Source organism: Podarcis pityusensis (assembly GCF_964106645.2).
Source record: "Podarcis pityusensis genome assembly, chromosome: 5".
Taxonomy (NCBI): Eukaryota; Metazoa; Chordata; class Lepidosauria; order Squamata; family Lacertidae; genus Podarcis; species Podarcis pityusensis.
The window spans coordinates 19,737,384-19,757,131 of NC_138032.1; positions in this window are offsets into that span (position 1 = coordinate 19,737,384).

Here is a 19,748-nt window from a genome sequence, read left to right on the forward strand (position 1 = left end):
CACAGTGTGCTTTTCTGTAGAGCAGGATGCGCAGTCCTATCACCTTATTGATTCCAGTTGCCATTTAGCAGAGCTTACTAGAGAATGGATTGCACGCGCTACTTTTTGAACTTATGCAAAACTGATTATGCCCTTCATTACTATTAGTGGATTTTTAAAAAAACAAAACCTGAGCACTGCAAATCAACAAGCTGGAGATTTAACTGTTCAGTTAAAAATGGTCACAATAAATGACAGGCTCAAAAATCAAAACAGAGCAAGTTTATATCACCTTATTACATAGGAATTAGCCCAGCTATTATATAAGGAATAAAGATTTCAGACCTTTGCAGCCATGGCTTGAATTTAAGAAAGAATTCAAGTGGTGGCTGCAAAGATCCTTCCTTTGCAGATGCAATGAATTCAAGCCATGGCTGTGGCTGCAAAGGAAGAATCAGGAACGTACCTAGAGGGTGCTCCTGGTTCCTCCTTTTGAATTTGGAGTTGCTGTTTTACCTGTCATGTGGTGTCAGGTGATAAGCAACCAGGCAAGTGTGGTTTGGGCCAAACCACATTGTAAGCCAAATGGGGAAGACGGACAGTCCTAATTAGGTCCAGGAGCTGAAGTCTCCCCACCATTGCTGCAAAGGTCTGTGTCCTCAGTTCTCTGCTGACAGGTGGCCTCAGTGGGTTAGCACCTATCCCCAGCTATAGCTGTTTCTGGACTGGAATAGCCCTAGTCCATGTCCTGATAAAAGAGGCCAATTTACCAAACCACACCCACCTGTCCATCAACTGACATCACTTGTGACATCAGCTGATGGGTGGGAGTATTGGCTGAGGGGGGGCGTGTTCCTAGCAGGGAACAGTTGCTCAAAGGTGTCATGGACTGGCCAAGATGGGACAGTGCAGATGGACAACTGACCAAGCACTTGGGGAAGGGCCCTGGCTGGATGTGGGGGCCTCTGCCAGGAGTGGAGGAATCTGCAAGCAAGGATCCTGGAGAGGCCACTCCCTTGTGTCTCATCCATTGTTGCTACAGGAGTCACGAATTCTGCCTTCCTCTCCATCCCTGACTCCCATGCCAAGCTTGTCAGAGCCTCTCTCTGATATGCTCATCTTGGCACGTCAGATATTGGGAGTAGCTCTGCCCAGAGGCTGTTGTTTTACCTGTTCCAGCCACCTCTCAGGAGGCAAACACCTCCCCTGTCATGTAGGCCCAGGAGGAATCAAAAGAGAAGGAAACAGAGTATAGCAAGAGATTGCAGAAATGCTTTCAGCCTTAAGGTGAGCTCACTCCATTCTTATACAGTGGTGCCTCGGGTTAAGAACTTAATTCATTCCGGAGGTCTGTTCTTAACCTGAAACTGTTCTTAACCTGAAGCACCACTTTAGCTAATGGGGCCTCCTGCTGCTGCCGCACCACTGGAGCACGATTTCTGTTCTCATCCTGAAGCAAAGTTCTTAACCCGAGGTACTGTTTCTGGGTTAGCGGAGTCTGTAACCTGAAGCGTCTGTAACCTGAAACATCTAGGATGGACAAGGTGTGGGGCAGCATTGGATCAACATCCAGAGCTGTAGCTGTATTAAGGACTAACCATGCATATTGCCTGAAGTGACTTAAGACAGAAATTTGCATATGCACTAGAATAATATAGGGATTAAAGCAGGCTTCCTCAATCTCAGCCCTTCAAATCTTTTGAGGCTACAATTCCCATCATCCCTGACCACTGGACCTGCTAGCTAGGGATCATGGGAGTTGTAGGCCAAAAACATCTGAGGAAGCCTGGATAAAAGCCTTTATAAAGAACTCTCCATCAAGCCTTCAGCAACTAGGAGCCAGGAAAGCAGCAGGATTAAACCCTTGCTTGGCAGATGCCATGCTGTTCAGTTCGGCTGCATCCTGCTCATTTCAGCTGCATGCACCTGTACCTTGTTGGGGACGAAGCACAGACAGCCAAAGGCAAGCCAAAACAAGTACTATTGACTGAGCAAGGGAGAAGACTCTTTTGCAATCACCTGCCAAAAGCAGGTTTCTCCCTTCTTTTGGCAGATTGGCTGTAAGAGAGATGTCTCTCAGATCACACACGATGTCTGTAAAATATAATGGGTGTTGCCAGCCTGAAGTGGAGTGGGGAGGGGGGGAGGTGGCAGAAAGAAAGAAGTCTGTTAAAAGTTTTGCAATGTCAGTGCCAGGGAGCATATGAGGGCTAATTCATATGCACACATATTATCACTTACAAACTGCTTTCTGAAGCTCCACTGAAACTGCTCTCAGGCCAACCAAAACCACTGGCACTCTCCTTATCTTTCTTGACTCCCTGCTGCTTGTAACGCCATGCGCTCTTGGCTGTTCTCTTTCTCCCAAATCACTCATTCAACATTTCTGTAGGAGAGGAAATACTTTCTCGGCTTTCCCCCTCTTTCACTAGTTAAAACTGTTAAACTTTTTCAGCAGGGGGCCAATCCACTGTCCCTCAGACCTTGTGAGGGACCGGACTATATTTTTTGGGGCGGCGGGGGGGGGGGGATTGAACGAATTCCTATGCCCCACAAATAACCCAGAGATGCATTTTAAATAAAAGCACACATTCTACTCATGTAAAAACACCAGGCAGGCCTCACAAATAACCCAGAGATGCATTTTAAATCAAAGGACACATTCTACTCATGTAAAAACACCAGGCAGGCCTCACAAATAACCCAGAGATGCATTTTAAATCAAAGGACACATTCTACTCATGTAAAAACAGGCTGATTCCTGGACCATCCACGGGCTGGATTTAGAAGGCGATTGGGCCGGATCCGGCCCCTGGGCCTTAGTTTGCCTACCTATGAGTTAAACTCTGTAACGCTCTTTATATACTCATCGTACAAGATCACCTCTAGTCTGTCTGCATTTTGCAGGAAGGACTCGGGCACCTACCAGAAATTTAGGTTTGTGCAATTGAAGTGGAACAAAACGCTTGTGTCACCCTGCTGCAACACATCCACTTTAAAACAAATAAACAGTTTGCAGTTAGGAAAGTGACAGTGAAACACACTGAAAAATTAATTAATTAATAAATAGGAACACGTATAACCTCTGTGTAAGGAAACCAAGGAAACTCACTGTCGTATAACCTCCCCACAAACAAATCAGAACAAATGTTCATTATAGACTGCACACAGTTTAACCTCTGTGTACGCTTTCTGCAAGCAAATCAGGATGAATGCCAATGCCAATGCTAATAATGTTATGTTCTTCCAATAAATAATGCTATACCTGGAGCTGATGCAACGCCATATCAGCTGCGTCCATCAGATGCGAGGAAAGAACCAGGCAATCGCTTAAATTGGCTGCCAGGCCTTTGGTGGCTTGTCCTTTGGTGTGAAGATGATAAGCCAATGAGCTGGGCAGGCTTAGGCAGATAAAAGCTACCAGGAACCAGGAACCTGGAACAAAGTCAAGAGCCACATATAGGAAATGGAGGTCACAAAGATCCCTCTGACTTGGCAAATTACTTCCAACCCTTTTTTCAGTTTACTGCGCAACATCTTCCTGTCTCTATCAGAAGCATAAAATAAAGAGAGAGAGATAGAAAATGGTCCCAAACTCTCCCCTGCCCCTGCCCCCGTCACCATATACAGATACTGCAGTAGCATTACAAAACTTGTGCATTTATTGATAAAGCCCCAAACTTACATAATATATAAAGACCATGTTTAGCTATTGCAGCAGGCAATATTGCACATATATCTGCTGGTACAGCTGATTTAAAAAATCAGTAAAAATCTGAACATGCTATACTATGCTGCGGCTTGCATACAAAACAGGATTATAAGACCGCAGTACATAAAGTCATTAAAAACACTAGGATATCTTGGAAGAATCATACCATTGTTCTTTTTAGAAGTTTAAAGCAAAACTTGGGCACAATGTCCAAGGACCAATCCTCATAGTCCTTGTTTTGTCATTCTATTCAGGAATGCTGAAGCATGGAGGATCACAAGGTTTTCTTTGGGGGGGGGGGAGCGTAGGTGAGTAATCTGCAGATCATTTGTAATGGGCTGGGTTATAATAACTCCTGCCTTCAATAAGAAACAAAATCCTAAAGGTGCTAATCCCATCTCTTTCCCTAAGGGTGTGTTCTGAATGCACCAGGCAGCAGTATTTCACAACAAAGTACAGGATACACAAACATTTTGGATAACCTGATGTGAAGACAAATTCAAAATTCAGCACTGGAAACAGCCTAATGAAAGCGCTGGTGACGTGCTGTTTTTATTGGAATTATCCGTATGTTTTAAATAGTTATTTTATATTTATATATTTTTGTAAATTCTATTAATCTGTAATTGTTTTTTTAATGACTCCCCCTATGGTTTTAGCACTTCCTATTGTCTCCCAAGACAGAAATATGCCAACAAAAACAATTTTTATCTTAAGCCATATAAAAACTAATAATAATAATAATAATAATAATAATAATAATAAAAATTGCACAATTTTAAATCCACACATACACCAACATATTCTCCCCCCAAAATCCACCTAAACAAGGTGACTTGGCAGCAGTTAATCTTGAACACACTGCTGTACCAGAGAATAATAAACACCACTTTAAACAATGCTCCTTTTTGTAAATCAGCACAGCTCTACAGGATATAACCCTTACTTCAAGCATCACAACTGACCCCTGGAAGCACCACCGGATATGCTGGCTCCTCCACAGTGGAGAGACGTCAGTGACTCAGTCTTGGCAAGACAGAGGGATGAAGGGAAGAGCAAAAATAGGCCTTAATTTATGCCCTTGATGTTTACAGAGCCAAGGCTTGCCCTTGGAGAATAGAGAGTTAAGAACAGACAAGGGTGCCCCAAAGGAGAAGTCAGGGATTGGCTTTCCAGAGCCTTTACCATTTAATCTCCGCTATCTCTTCCCATGGGGACGCGGGTGGCGCTGTGGGTTAAACCACAGAGCCTAGGGCTTGTTGACCAGAAGGTCGACGGTTCGAATCCCTGTGACAGGGTGAGCTCCCATTGCTCAGTCCCTGCTCCTGCCAACCTAGCAGTTTGAAAGCACGTCAAAGTACAAGTAGATAAATAGGTACCGCTCTGGCGGGAAGGTAAACAGCGTTTCTGTGTGCTGCTCTGGTTCGCCAGAAGCGGCTTGGTCATGCTGGCCACATGACCCGGAAGCTGTACGCCGGCTCCCTCAGCCAATAAAGTGAGATTAGCGCCGCAACCCCAGAGTCGTCTGCGACTGGACCTAACGGTCAGGGGTCCCTTTACCTTATCTCTTCCCATAAGACGAGGCTTGCTGGATCAGACCAGGGTGGCCCATCTATCCCAGCATCCTCTTCTCACAGTGGCCAACCAGATGTCCACAGGAAGCCCACAAACAGGATCTGAGCGCAAAGGTGTCCCCACCTCTTGCGGTTTGCGGCAGCTGGAATTTGGAAGACAGTGGAGCAGCGTTTCTGAAACTTGGGTCTCCAGCTGTTTTGGGACTACAGTTCCCATCATCCCCGACCACTGGTCTTGCTAGTGATGGGAGTTGTAGTCCAAAAGCAGCTGGAGACCCAAAGTTTGCTTGCTTTTTGGAAACACTGCATTGCTGAGTACACCTGCTTCGCTGTTTAAAATTGAGCGCTGGGCGTAAGAGAGAAACTTTTATCCGGCTCTTTTAAAGAGGGAGATAACACCGAAGAGCTTAAACTTCAGACAACTCCTCTCGGTAGCTAAGCAGCTTCCTCGCTCCTCTCCTGGCTCAGCACCAGACCCCCGACTCGTCGCGCTCTAGCCCCGCCGCGATTTGCATATCGGACGTGATTGGCTGAAACGGGGTCCGCTAAAGACCGCTCACCTGGAGAAGTGGGTCCGGCGCCGCTGCTCTGGCGCATCTTGGCTGCTCTTTCCAAACTGCTGGCTGGAGGTGTTGCTTCGAAAGGGGCGCCAATGGTCTTGCTATCGTCTCCGCTGCCTGCGGCAGCCTTTATAAGCCAGCGCGTTGGAAATGGATTTCCCCCTTTTTCTCTTTCTCCCTCAGCTTCGGCTGACTCATCGGTAGAACTTCACCTTCATTCATTTTTCTGGGTGGGAATTTTGCGCGGCTTTCCGCGCCACCCGCTGCGTAGGCTTTTCTTCCAAACGATCCCGAAGGTGCGAAAAGAAATAAATAAATTTCGTTTGCTATCAGTTCCAAGTATCGCTGGAATTGATTGACAGATGGAAGGAGAGAGCTTCCCGCAGCAAGTCGAATATGCTGCCATGCCCAAAGGCAATATTTGACGACAGGGCGTTTCGCAGAGCTGTTTCTTTGGGACTCATGGCATGTTCGATGCGACTTGGGCTGTGTGTATACGCTATGTAACTTTACTGTGGCCAGATTTCTTTTAGGAGGAAAATAATAATAATAATAATAATAATACCTTTATTGTCAATGTACAACCTGTATACAATGAAATTAACTGGGCCTCCCTCCCTCCCACAAACACTCGGTCTCATTGCACTCTGTGTGCTTGTTGCACAACAGACACCAATCCCAAAAGTCACATTGAAAATGTGTTTTCAATGGGCTTTAAAAACGTAAGTGTGTAAAGGATTGCAGCTTGATAGTGTGAGCCTATGCAGACCACAGAATCATAGAATTGGAGAGTTGGAAGGGACAGTGGCGTAGCGTGGGGGTGCAGGGGGGGCCGGCCGCACCGGGCGCAACATCTGGGGGGGGGCGCGCTCGCACTCGCAGCTCTCTGCCCCTACCTGGCTCACTCACTCTCTCTCACTGCAGTGCTGGCTGTGTGAATCTGATCCGAGCCGCTGGGTCGCTGCCCACTGTGGAGGGGGTGGGTGCCAGGCGTGCGGTGCGGAGAGAGAGCGAGGGACTATCTGGGGGAGGGACAGTGCAGCGGCCTCCCAGCGCAGCGCTGAGCACGGGAGAGAACCACACCAGACCAGCCCAGGCAGCAGCAAGAAGAAGCTGGCAGCGGCGGCAGGTTAGGGGTTAGGGGGCGCAAATTACTTGCCTTGCCCCGGGTGCTGACAACCCACGCTACGCCGCTGGGAAGGGACCCGGAGGTCAATCCAACCCTCTTCAAAGCAGAATAAATATATACTCAGAAGGAAGCCTCAATTGAGTTTGATGGGACTTACTCTGAGGAAACTGTATGTAGGATCAAAAGCATATTATTAGAGAAGTTAGGCACAGGTTGCATCCAGACAATCTCTTTATTGAGCATTTATCCTGATTTGTTTGCACAAAGTTTGCAAGGACATCATGCAGCTTCCCATCAAGCGTTATCTCACACAGTTTCCAGTGCATTTCCCCCATCACTTTCTTTACTGCAAAAACTCCATTGAAGAAAAAAAAGGGGGGGGGGAAGCAGGTTAGTTGTGCAAAAGCACCGAATTCACTTCAATTGTGAAAACTGAATTTGTGGATATGTGATTGGATCCCAGTACTGAAGTGGAAAAGCAACCTTCAGTGGCTAAGCCACCATAGAGCCACCACAGGCGTTGCTTGCATGCATTGCTGTGGGATCTGGCTGTCTCCCTCTGGATGGTGTGATGGTTATATAGTCTCTGGGTACCTGTCCATTCCATCTGGAAGTTGGCCCAATCCTAACCAGGTGTGCTACACCTTTTGCCATCTCACAATTACATACCTGGCAGTATTCTCCATTTATCTCAATGAGGAGGATTGTATTGCCCAAAAGAGATGGATGCAAGCTGGTTCCCCCAACCCAGGTTTTTCTGTAACATGCTATTGAGTCAATAATAGTAAGCTAGTGGTGGGTTTATCTAGACTATCCACACATTGTTCCTCTTCACTTGTTATTCTGCAATGTGTTCCTGCATTTTTGCCAGCTGGAGCGGCACTCTTGCACCAGAATGTAACAAAAGCTAGACACTGACCTGGAACATTCATGAAAAGTTATCGGGCTTTTATCCTCAATTAAGAACATTCATACATAAACAGAAATAGCACAAGAGAAGCTTGAGGCAGTTTTAAGGCCAAACCACATGCCATGTGGGAGATCTGTGATTTATAGACACACATTCCAATTTGAATGGAGCAGCAGCAGTGGTGTGTGTGTGTGTGTGTGTGTGTGCGCGCACGCAAATAATCCTTCCTATCTCATCCCATTCCCTGTATCTAAAATGCCCTGCAGCTGCTGTAAGCCACAGTGAGGAAATGTAGGTATGATGATATAGACATCTGTATCTTGCATGCTACAGGCATAAAACCAGTTTTGGTTGGAACAATTAAGATCCCCCCCCCACCTTGGTTTTACAGTTAAATGTACATTAAATGTGCACTTACTGTTTTAATTTTGTAGTTTGCTTTTTTATTTTTTTGTACACACAGTGGGTTTCTTTTTTTAATGGTGGGCAGTTCATAAATTCTATAAATAAATAAAACTCCCTTTTCCCCATATATTTCGAAGGTGATGAGTTTACAGTGTGCTGTTTAGGTGTATTAATTGAAAGATGTATTAATACTGTTTGTAGATGTATTAACTGCTGTAAATTTATTAACTGAAATGAAAAAAAAAAGGAATGCAAAATTGTCTATCTCCAGCTGGGAAGGCTAGTCAAGGTCTGGGTCCTTTTTCATTTTTATTACAGGGGGCTTTTACCTTTTATCATAAAATAAGCACTAAATAGTTGGATTCAGTATGCTTGAGGATTTGGTAAAAAAAGGGAGTAGCATCTACTAATCTTTCTATCTTTTTAAATTTGTATCAGTGCAATATGGAAATGCTACACTTTTCACAATGCAAATTCATACTCAAAATTGGAGTCACGTTGTGTGATGTGGCCATTGGCATGTTGTGTGAAAATGTATAAAATCCCAATGTTGTCCTTGAACCATACATTAAAGGTAAAGGTAAAGGGACCCCTGACCATTAGGTCCAGTCGTGACCGACTCTGGCATTGCGGCGCTCATCTCGCTTTATTGGCCGAGGGAGCCGGCATACAGCTTCCGGGTCATGTGGCCAGCATGACTAAGCCACTTCTGGCGAACCAGAGCAGCGCACGGAAACGCTGTTTACCTTCCCACCGGAGTGGTACCTTGCACTTTGACGTGCTTTCAAACTGCTAGGTTGGCAGGAGCAGGGACCGAGCAATGGGAGCTCACCCCATTGCGGGGATTTGAACCGCCGACCTTCTGATCAGCAAGTCCTAGCTCTGTGGTTTAACCCACAGTGCCACACATTGCAAACATACATTTCAGTTCCACTTGATTGTGGGTATGACAGGGCTAGGAAGAGAGTTAATTCCTAAATTATCTTGAATTGTGAGGACTGATTTTTCCGCTTCAAATATATGTATCGTGGCAACAAAGTGAATTCTGTGGTTTTAACTTATCTATTTACCTGTTCAGTGTTAGTGGGCCAGATAGCTGTACAATGCACTACAATTTGACAATGAAATACCAACTTTAGTACACATGTTCAGGATGCAATTCAACGTTTTAAAGTCATACAGCAAGGCTCACTTTGATAAGCTGCAGTACAGAGTTCCCAACTAAACCCTGTAGGGTGGTCAAACGTGGCAGGGCTTGCTATCAAATTCAGAACTTACCATTACCCTGTCACTTCCCATGTCACTGGTGGGGAAATCCAATCTTTACTGCAGAATCAGAGCAAATGTCAATTGGGTTTTATCCTGATTGATATTTGCTTCAATTTATTGCTTAAGAGTGGTTTCCTGGGGGAAGTGGGAGGGCAAGGGCAAAACCACGCAGACCTATGCCTAGGAAGCTTAGGACAAGTGGGAAACTGCTTGCACCTGTGCTTTCTAGGCTTGGGGCAAGCACAGGTCTGGATGAGCCCTTAGTCAGCTGATTGGTGCTTGCAGCAAGCGTCTCTTGCCAATAGGGAGCATAAATTAAGGCTATCAGTTGCTCCATCGCATACAACGCAGGGAGAACAGCTTCATAGGCCAAATTAGGACCCCCATGAGATCTAATTGGTCCATGAGCAGGTGGCACTAAAACATGTAAAGCAATATCTCACTACTGCTAACAACCTCCTTAAATCTTTCTAATTGACATCACTGGTATTTTAACTCTTGATGCACTGTGCATGTCAAAATGTAGCATCAGAAGTGAGACTTATCAATCATTGTGATAGTATATGTGATCAGCTGATGCTTATATATTCATCAGATATAACTAACGGACACTCCTAAATTCTTAACTATGAGACAAACAAGCAAGGAAGATGCAGGTTGGTACAGTTTCAGTTCATCTACTACAAGTAGTAGAAATGGGGAAGTCCCCAATTATCATTCATTTCATAACACTTTTGGAGTTCAGTGGGTTTGCATTCTGTCCACATCAGGCAGTAGGATTCAACATCAGTGAAAATGAATTTGAGAGGACATGAATAACCAGGTAGATCTCTATGAGAGATAACCTGACTGGCTCCATGTTGTCTTGGGCTTTCTGAGTCAATCCCCAAACCTTAAACTTGGCCTTGCAGCAAATTAGCAGCTAGTGAAGTTCTTCCAATCAGTAATTAAAAAAAAACCACCCATAAAATTGCAAACAACAGAGACAATTAGGTAAGAGCCTGGTAGTAAATTGGCAGCCAATGACATCTTTCCAGTTAGGAATTAAAACAGCCATAAAGGCACAAATTACTGGTGCTATTAGGTAACCATCAGTGACAAAATTGCAGCAGCACCCAAGACAATCTGTCACTACCAAAAGCCAAGCCTTCATCATACCATCAAAAATGAGCAGGGATTGGGTCAGTTGGGTTTCCTGGTAGAAAGCATTACAAGGATACTGCTCCCAATCACAACTTTTCGCCCACAGCAAATAGCAGCCATTGGAGCCCCCAGTCTGGATTTTGAATACATCAGTGGTCAAGGGTTAAATATCTCCCTTCCGCTCATGCTGCTTCTCCAGTCTGAATTGGTTCCTCCAATGGCTGCTATGTTGTAAAAATATCAACCCACCAGTATACCAGGGTCAGTCATGAGCTTAATGTCATGAACTTAATCTAGCTAGATCCTTTTCAAGCCGTGCACCAAGGTTTTGAAAGGCCGCAAGGAAAGATATTCTCCATTGGAAGATGTTCTTCCAATTCTATGATTCTATGGACCTCCTCTTATTTATTGAATATATATATATATATGTATTGGTCAAAACACCACAGGGTGGTTTACAACATAGAACACTAATGTCAGTACATAATATCTATACTGCAGGCTTCTAGTGCTGCCAATAGCAGGTGATTTTCAGGCCTAATTGCTGGGGTGGGTGTTGAATCTTCAAGGAGTGTGCAGGTCAGGAGGGAAATGGGATATGCAGCTTCTGGAATGCGGCCTGTGCACTGAAAAATATTCGCTGCCTCTGAACTAGAGAACGTTTAAGTAATTCAATTATATCCCTGCTGTCACAGTCTTTTGCTTCTGCCAAGCCGCAGAATAATTCATTTTTCCAATTGGTAGAAGTCTCTCCAAGACATGGGAACAAGTTTCAAATTTTTAGGGCACTTCATCGATATTGTCGCAAGAGAAGCCAACCACTCCCTGGAGACAATGATAGAAACCATTGTTTAACCTGCAATGGGCTCTAATGTAACTAACTTTTAATTAATAAGGTGGTAATTCCCTGCTCTGATTTAATTAATTGCAAATTGTTTCAGCAAAGGGCTCCACTGAAAGAGCAAAGGAAAACAGTGAAGGGGAATTGCTCCAATGACTAATCCTCCCAGCAGCAAATGGTAAGGAACTATATCTACAAACTTAATCAAAGTTCTAGGTGTCACGTAAAGGCCCAGTTCATGTGTGACACTAACTAAGCCAAATGATGGATTAGCACCGATGCTCAAGCATGCTGGCTCCAGGAGAGGTCCTCTTTCTGTCCTCCTCCTTCTGCAAACTAAAGCTGTGGTTTGATTTAGTATGCTAAGACATGAACCTACCCAGGTTCATTATTTGGCTCACTCTAGACCAGGCATAGCCAAACTCGGCCCTCCTGATGTTTGGGGACTACAACTCCCATGATCCCTAGCTAGCAGGACCAGTGGTCAGGGATGATGGGAATTGTAGTCCCAAAACACCTGGCGGGCCGAGTTTGCCTATGCCTGCTCTAGACAAACCATGAGCTGTACCCAAGGTTTGTTTTATGTTTGTGGTTTGTCTGGAAGAGACCAATCATGAGCCTGAGTTTCGATGACATTATTGGCCAAACTATGGCTTAGTTCAAGGTAACACAGTGACAGTAGACCCCGAGGAGGGACAAATGCTCTCTGCTCCAGGAACCCGCACATTCACACTAAGTCATGGTCTAGCTTAGTGTTACATGCAAACTAAGCCTTAAGTATTCCATAAAACTGGAAGGGTGATATGCATTTTTAAAAATTTTATCTTTAGAATGACCACAACAGGCCTACAATATTATTTCACCCCTTATATACCCAACTGATCGCTGTGCTCTGTGGACGAAGATCAGATATCATCTCATCTATATAAAGTGGATCTTGAGCATGGGAGCACATGCCCTTTGGAATATCCTTCTGTTACGTATCAGATGGGCACCATCTCTATTGTAGTTTTGGGGCTTATTGAAGGCCTTCCTTTTTAAGGAAGTCATTTAAGTGGATTTTTTAAATATCCCAGTCAGAATCTGTATTGACTTGTGTGTGTGTGTGTGGGTGGGTGGGTGTGGGTGTGTGTGTGTATCTATATATGCACATGCAATGGTTGTAGTAGTTTTTATTTTTATTTTTGTTTTTAATTGTTGCATTGTTTTGAGATACTTTCTAGGAAGTGATTCATAAATGGAATGAAATAAACAAATACATCATAAATAACCCCCTGTGTATTGGGAATCTCCATCTTAGCTTTTGTTCAGAACTATTACCAAGGGACCAATCAGGGAAAGTTTTAAATACAGCAGGAAAATTATTTTCATTTTTGGTGTGCTGGTTTAATCTACCAAGGTCCACAAGAAAAATGAAGATGCAATAGCAGTCCACAGTGAACCTCAGCTTATCCATGCGACTGACACATGCTATAGGCAGGAAAAGCTATGTTAGCAATCAAAAGCACACTATTGGGTCTTTTTCCTTCCATTTTTTCCCAAAGGAACTTAGTGTAACATATATGGTGGATCTTATTTTATACTCACAAGAAACCGGTGAGGTCATTTAAGCTGAGAGACCATGACTGTCCCAAGGAAAATTTCAGCCAGGCTCCCCCTCCCAAATCTATAGTTGGCATTAAAGTTCATGGGAAGTTCTTGCACAGAAAGACCCAAACCCCGTGCTATTTTTCTAGAAAAAGAGGTGCTGGGACTCACACGAACACTTCTCTTGTTCTCTTATAATGGCAATAGTGCCCACCTGAGAGGTGCCAGAACTGAGTTCCGGTGAGTCCCATCTGGAAAAAAAAAAAGCCCTACCCAAACCATTCATTTTTTATAAGTCCCATTAAACTCAATGGTGTTTTGCCATCTTAGGGGATTCATTGCTACAGGACCTTGTGATATCAATTAGGACAAAGCACAAGCCTTTAAAAAGAAACAACCCCCCCCCCCCGAATAGCAGTTGTGGGGACTCCTGGATCAGACTAGGATTATGGTTCAATCTCAGTGAACTCCGTATTGGCTGCCTGGGCTCAGTGGTGGAGGAAGGGGGGTGCAGTGGGCGTGGGCCGCCCCAGGTGTCATCACTGGGTGTGTGTGTGACAAAATGACAAAAATGTGAGTTTAAAAAATGTTCCCCCCCCCCCAAAAAAAGGGGCTCATGAAATGTCAACAAACGCAATGAAACGTGGCTGGCACTGTGCGCCACACTGCAGGGGCCAGCACTTATCTTGGGGCCTGCAACATGCCCAAGCCACTCCTGGGAGTGACGTGGTGGCTTGGGCGCCTGCAGGATCCGCGCTGCCTGAAATGGCATCGTAGAGCTTGTGTCTGCCCACTGCCTCTCCCTCAGCCACCCTACAGGTGAGGGGGAGGCTGCAACGAGGCTCCAAGCAATGCACCCCGCCCCCTCCTGCAGTATGTGTGCGCCACACCGGTACCCGAGCGGCTAGCTATGTTGCTGCCTGGGCTTCCTGACCTGAAAAAGCCTCATTGCTTCACCACATCTTACCCTGAGCTTAACAAGAAGCCAAGGAGGCTGAGCTGGCTTATTTTGTTTTTAAGGCATGTCCTCCCTTCTAACTTTCCACCAATGACCTTTCCCTTCAGATTCTGACTAAACACCAGGAAGACCTTTCTGACAGTAAAAGCTGTTTGATAGTGGAATGAACTCTGAAGAGAGGTGCTGGACTCTGTTTTAAAGCAGAGGCTGGCTGGCCATCTGTCATGTATGCTCTAGTTGAGATTCCTACACGCAGGGGGTTGGACTAGATGACCGGGTGTGTGTGTTGCTTTTCAACTCTACAGTCATATGATTCTATGAATTGTGTTCATAGCCATGTAAGTCTGTAATGGGGGGGGGGGGGAGGTGAGGCAGAAAGAAAATGCTGGAACTATCTAATGTAGATGCACTGGGATTTAGCTACAGTTAAAGAAGTTATCAGAGGAGAGCAGATTCATGGAAGAAGGTTTGCTTCTGTGCTTGTGGTCAAACTGATCTTCATATTTTTGATGAGATAGGGTTCACACCAATGGCTCCCTCCATTCAAGAACAAATAGGTGTGGATTAATAAGGTGGGGAGGGGGCTTTCCTCTTTAGCATTTCTATCTGGTATGACCAGCTAATATACTAAGGGACTTTGTGGCAATCTTAGCCTTGGTATTTAAGCCTTTGACTGAGTTGCTATAATGTCACAGAATGCTCCTGATCACACTCTGCTGGATAATGAAACTGGAAGCATCATTGCAGACAGCGTGCGGGAAAGTGGGAAGGAACTGAGAAGTCTGTTTGGCTGTGACTAAAACCTCAGACTAGATCTAGGAATAGATGACATGTGCTTGTGATGTAAAGAGTGTAAGTGAGAAGGAAATCGAAAGGACCGAGGATGCATACACAATATACATTTAAAGCACACAGTCATCCCCCAAATCCTGGGAACAGGAGCTTGTTAAGGGTGCTGGGTGTGATGGAAGGATGCTTGACCTAACTTTTCTTTTGTTCCTTTTGATGGAACAAGGCACTGATCTTGCTTGCATTACAGTATGGTATCAGCCTCTCTGTGACCTTCCTGACTCTGGAAATTGCAAGGAGTCAAGTATCGATAAGTCATCTGTGATGCTGGGAAATCTCCCAGAGTAGCAATTATCAAAGAACACACTTTTCTCCAGATACTGGGACCAGGGTATAATTTATGACATCTTGGAATTAGTAAGATAAAACTTGCTGACTCTAAACAAAGGAACTTGCACCAGGCATCTCACGTACACAAAACGATAATTATTAGGTATATCTGACAGGGAAGTTACCAACTCTTGCTTCCAAAGAAATGTTTATTGCACCCTTTCCACTTTACACCAGATTTTGGGAGATCCAAAATCCCATTTAAGATTTTGAGTGGTTCAACCAGCCCATTGTGGCCCCAACCATTTCCCACCTTCTCAACACCTTTCTCAAGAACAACTGTAGCCCTCCATAGGACATCAAACCAAAGAAGGGGCAAGATATCTATTGCATAATTATATGTTGCGGAGAGCCTAACTTTCATGGTATAGAGGTCTTGATCTGAGCTGTGGGTCCTGAGTTCATTCTATTCATTCTGTTGGGAGATTGCTTTAGGGGAGAGCTGGGAAAAGGTATAATTTTGCTTCTTTCGCTATCTTCTGAGTCCGTACCAAACATTATGCTCACCCACTTTTGCCATTACTACAGTTTAGGACAGGGGTCTGCAACCTTTAAGACAAAAAGAGCCACTTGGACCCGTTTCCGAAGAAAAAAACCCTGGGAGCCGCAAAACCATTGCGACATTTAAAGCATGCGCGCCGCTGCCCTCCAATCTGACAGCGGCCGGGAAGGTGACATCAGGATGGTGCGTGACTAACGCACGCACCGCCCCCATGCGACGTCACAGCCAGTACAGCGCCTGCCACAGTGGGGAGTGTCGGGGCGCACAATGCGCCTCCTCCCCTCGCTAGTATCCGCCCCGGAGCTGCGGCAAAGGTGTAAAAGAGCCACATGCGGCTCCAGAGCCGCGGGTTGCAGACCCCTGGTTTAGGAGGAATGTGAATGTATTGGTTAAGTACAGCTGTGGTATTTATGCTGCCTGAACCTATTATTGTGAAACTGATCTATGTATGCATCCTTTCTTGTAATAAATAATACAGTGGTACCTCGGGTTAAGTACTTAATTCGTTCTGGAGGTCTGTTCTTAACCTGAAACTGTTCTTAACCTGAAGCACCACTTTAGCTAATGGGGCCTCCTGCTGCTGCCGCGCTGCCCCTGGGCGATTTCTGTTCTCATCCTGAAGCAAAGTTTTTAACCTGAAGCACTATTTCTGGGTTAGCGGAGTCTGTAACCTGAAGCGTATGTAACCTGAAGTGTATGTAACCAGAGGTACCACATTATTATTATTATTATTATTATTATTATTATTATTATTATCACACAATACTACTAATTAATTATTTAGAATCATAGAATCATAGAATCATAGAGTTGGAAGAGACCACAAGGGCCATCGAGTCCAACCCCCTGCCAAGCAGGAAACACCATCAGAGCACTCCTGACATATGGTTGTCAAGCCTCTGCTTAAAGACCTCCAAAGAAGGAGACTCCACCACACTCCTTGGCAGCAAATGCCACTGTCGAACAGCTCTTACTGTCAGGACGTTCTTCCTAATGTTTAGGTGGAATCTTCTTTCTTGTAGTTTGGATCCATTGCTCCGTGTCCGCTTCTCTGGAGCAGCAGAAAACAACCTTTCTCCCTCCTCTATGTGACATCCTTTTATATATTTGAACATGGCTATCATATCACCCCTTAACCTCCTCTTCTCCAGGCTAAACATGCCCAGCTCCCTTAGCCGTTCCTCATAAGGCATCGTTTCCAGGCCTTTGACCATTTATATGCTGCCCATCTGTCTGGGTTGCCCCTGCTACTCTGGGCGGCTTCCAATAAATTATAAAACCACCATAAAACTACAAGGTGTGTCCACAGCCCTGCCTAGTCCTGTTGTACTGGATGAGTTTCGGTTGGTAAGGCTCAAGGATACCCTTAAGTAATATTTCTTGGAACCTGGACCTCTACCCCAAAATCCTGCCTTAATGGCACCACAATTTCTGACTGTTTCCTAGCTGTTTCTCTATTGATCTGACATCATGAATGGCCCTGACAACATTCCATCCCATAGGAAATAACTGGAATAATTCCTTTCCATCCAAAATCCCCCCCACAAAATCCTGGAAAGTCTTTAAGAAGCTATACTCATATCTGTTTAGTGATCACTTTCACTTCTTTTGACAGAATGGTCTCCTACGCCAGACTAATCACCACAGCTAGAGTCTCAATAACTTTAGCCAAAGGGTGGGAAATCTACAGGGAAATGGGAAAATCATAGAAAGTCAGCAAGCAACTCTGTTTTCGTTAACCACAGCACCTTTATCAGAAATCAGTAACTAAGACAATAATACAAATCAGAAAGTGTTGAAAGATAGCCAATATGAATAAGTAATGAATGTGATCATCTTTCCAATGAAATCAATAGCAAAACTGCAATTTGTTTGCACCCATATCTTTACTGCCACTGGATACTGAAGAATTATCATTCTACAATATATTGGAAATAATGTACATATGCAATAATAGTAATAAAAAAATACAAATACAACTTGCATTATTTCAAGGAATGTCTATGTCTAAAAGGATGCTTTAAACTCTTCTTTGTCCCCCACCCCAATGCATAAAGAGAAGGGGCAGGGCTGAATTCTCTCTCTCTGATTTAATTTACTTATATTAAACTAAGAGTGTTTATATTTTCTAAAAGTGAGTCTCACCTGAAGGCTTACTTCTGAGTAAATATGTATAGGACTGCACTGCTAATTTCTGTGATTTACCAGGGATTAGGCACAAAGAACAGGGATTGTCTTTAGTAAACAGAAATAGTTGTGCCTAATGCTTTCTTGCATAGCCTGTGTTAAGGTTACCAGACACCCCTGTTTCCCGTGGACAGTCCCCGGATTTATAAATCAGTCCCCAGACAAAATCCATTGAAGTTGAAAAGTGTCCCCGGATTCATTGAAAAAAATCTGGTAACCTTAGCCTACGTGATATGGGAGTTAGAGGTTGGAAAACAGGAAATGGGTGGATTATTTTCTAGCCAGCATATAGAAACATCCGCACCAAAAGTGCTCGTGTAGTCTGTGTCAATTATTTAATCTCTGCCAGTTCAGATGCACGTCTTCTCTGGTGCATCTTTAATCCAGAGTGACATCTGGAGTACAGAAAACTGTTTCACGATCACTTACAAGAGAATATAGTGACAGTGACCTAATAACAAAATACATATTTAGCGTCGGTGGGAGGAGACCTCTGCCTCTGTGGAACTGACGCTTTGATGAAAACTCTCAACTGGTTTTACTGTAGATACATCAGGTGCTTTTGTGATATCCCAAGGCTTCTGGAGCAACCTGCTTTGGCTTAGGAACCCTCAGAGGACACCAACTTTATTTTGGAAGAGTCACAAATTATTCCAAAGTGGCCTAGAAATGTAACTTATGTATACTTATAGTATTATTTCGCACTAATATCTCTCTCTCCTTTTTCTCCCATATTTTTTTCTTCTGTCACTTTATTTTTGTAACTGAAATTCTTCTAATAAAATAATAGGAGCTAGGAAGACAAGTAATATCTGAGAGGTGGTTTAGTGAGTGAGAGCAGGTAGCGGAAGTTATAGGTCTGGATAGGCACCCCATGGTTGTAATTGACTGATACCGTTTATGAAACCACACACTTGTTAAACTGCAATAAATAAACAGAAGTTTATGTTCCAATTTAACCCTGACTGGACTCAGTATTTTACCAGGTAGGGCCTGGGTGGTGGCAGCGAGAAATAAAGTGGTGGCACAGGGATCAATAGACGGTGAAATGTCCGGGGACCCTGTGTGAACGCCACAGGGAGTTGAAAAGGAGAGGATTTGGAGAGACAGGTTTTAGGTTGGGAGATAGGTAGGGAGATAGGGAGTGAGAGGAGAGAGAGTTGGTTCTGGGTAGAAACATCCACTCTAAGGAATATATCACAAGCTACAGAAAGGATTTTCTGAGCTTAGTGTGAAGGACAGTGTGTGGCGTCCTGTGAGAGTAATAGGCCAGGAATTAACTGAGAGGCTGAGGCTGAGCTAAGAGAAGTAGAAGCTGGAAAGATACAGTCTACTTAGGTCTCATTCCAGTCAGGAGGGGAGAGATTCTGCTACAAAAAGAGAAGACTCCCAAACCAGTTAAGAGGGGTGTGGTGATCCCTTGGGTCTGTTACTTGGAGTACCTCAGGAGTAGGGTTGACTAAGGGGTTGTGTAACTGACAGGAAGTATCACCTTGTTTAAGAACCAAAGTATTAAGCGGCAACAGCTGTGCAACAACAGAGAAAGAACTCAAGTGAAATAACTGGAAATAAAGTCCATAACATCAGTTAGATTTAGTATAAATATTATTAGGTTACCTGAAATAACATTACAACCTGAACTAGCCTTTGTTTTACCCACTTTGTCATAAACTTCCTTTGTTCAATAAAATCTTTCTTGTTTATTTGACCAAATCCTGCCTGAGACTCCAAATCATTAAGTTTTCCCTCACACAAGTCCCCCACTAGATAATCTGGGGTAATTTGTAAAAATTTGTGTGATTGGTGTACTGTG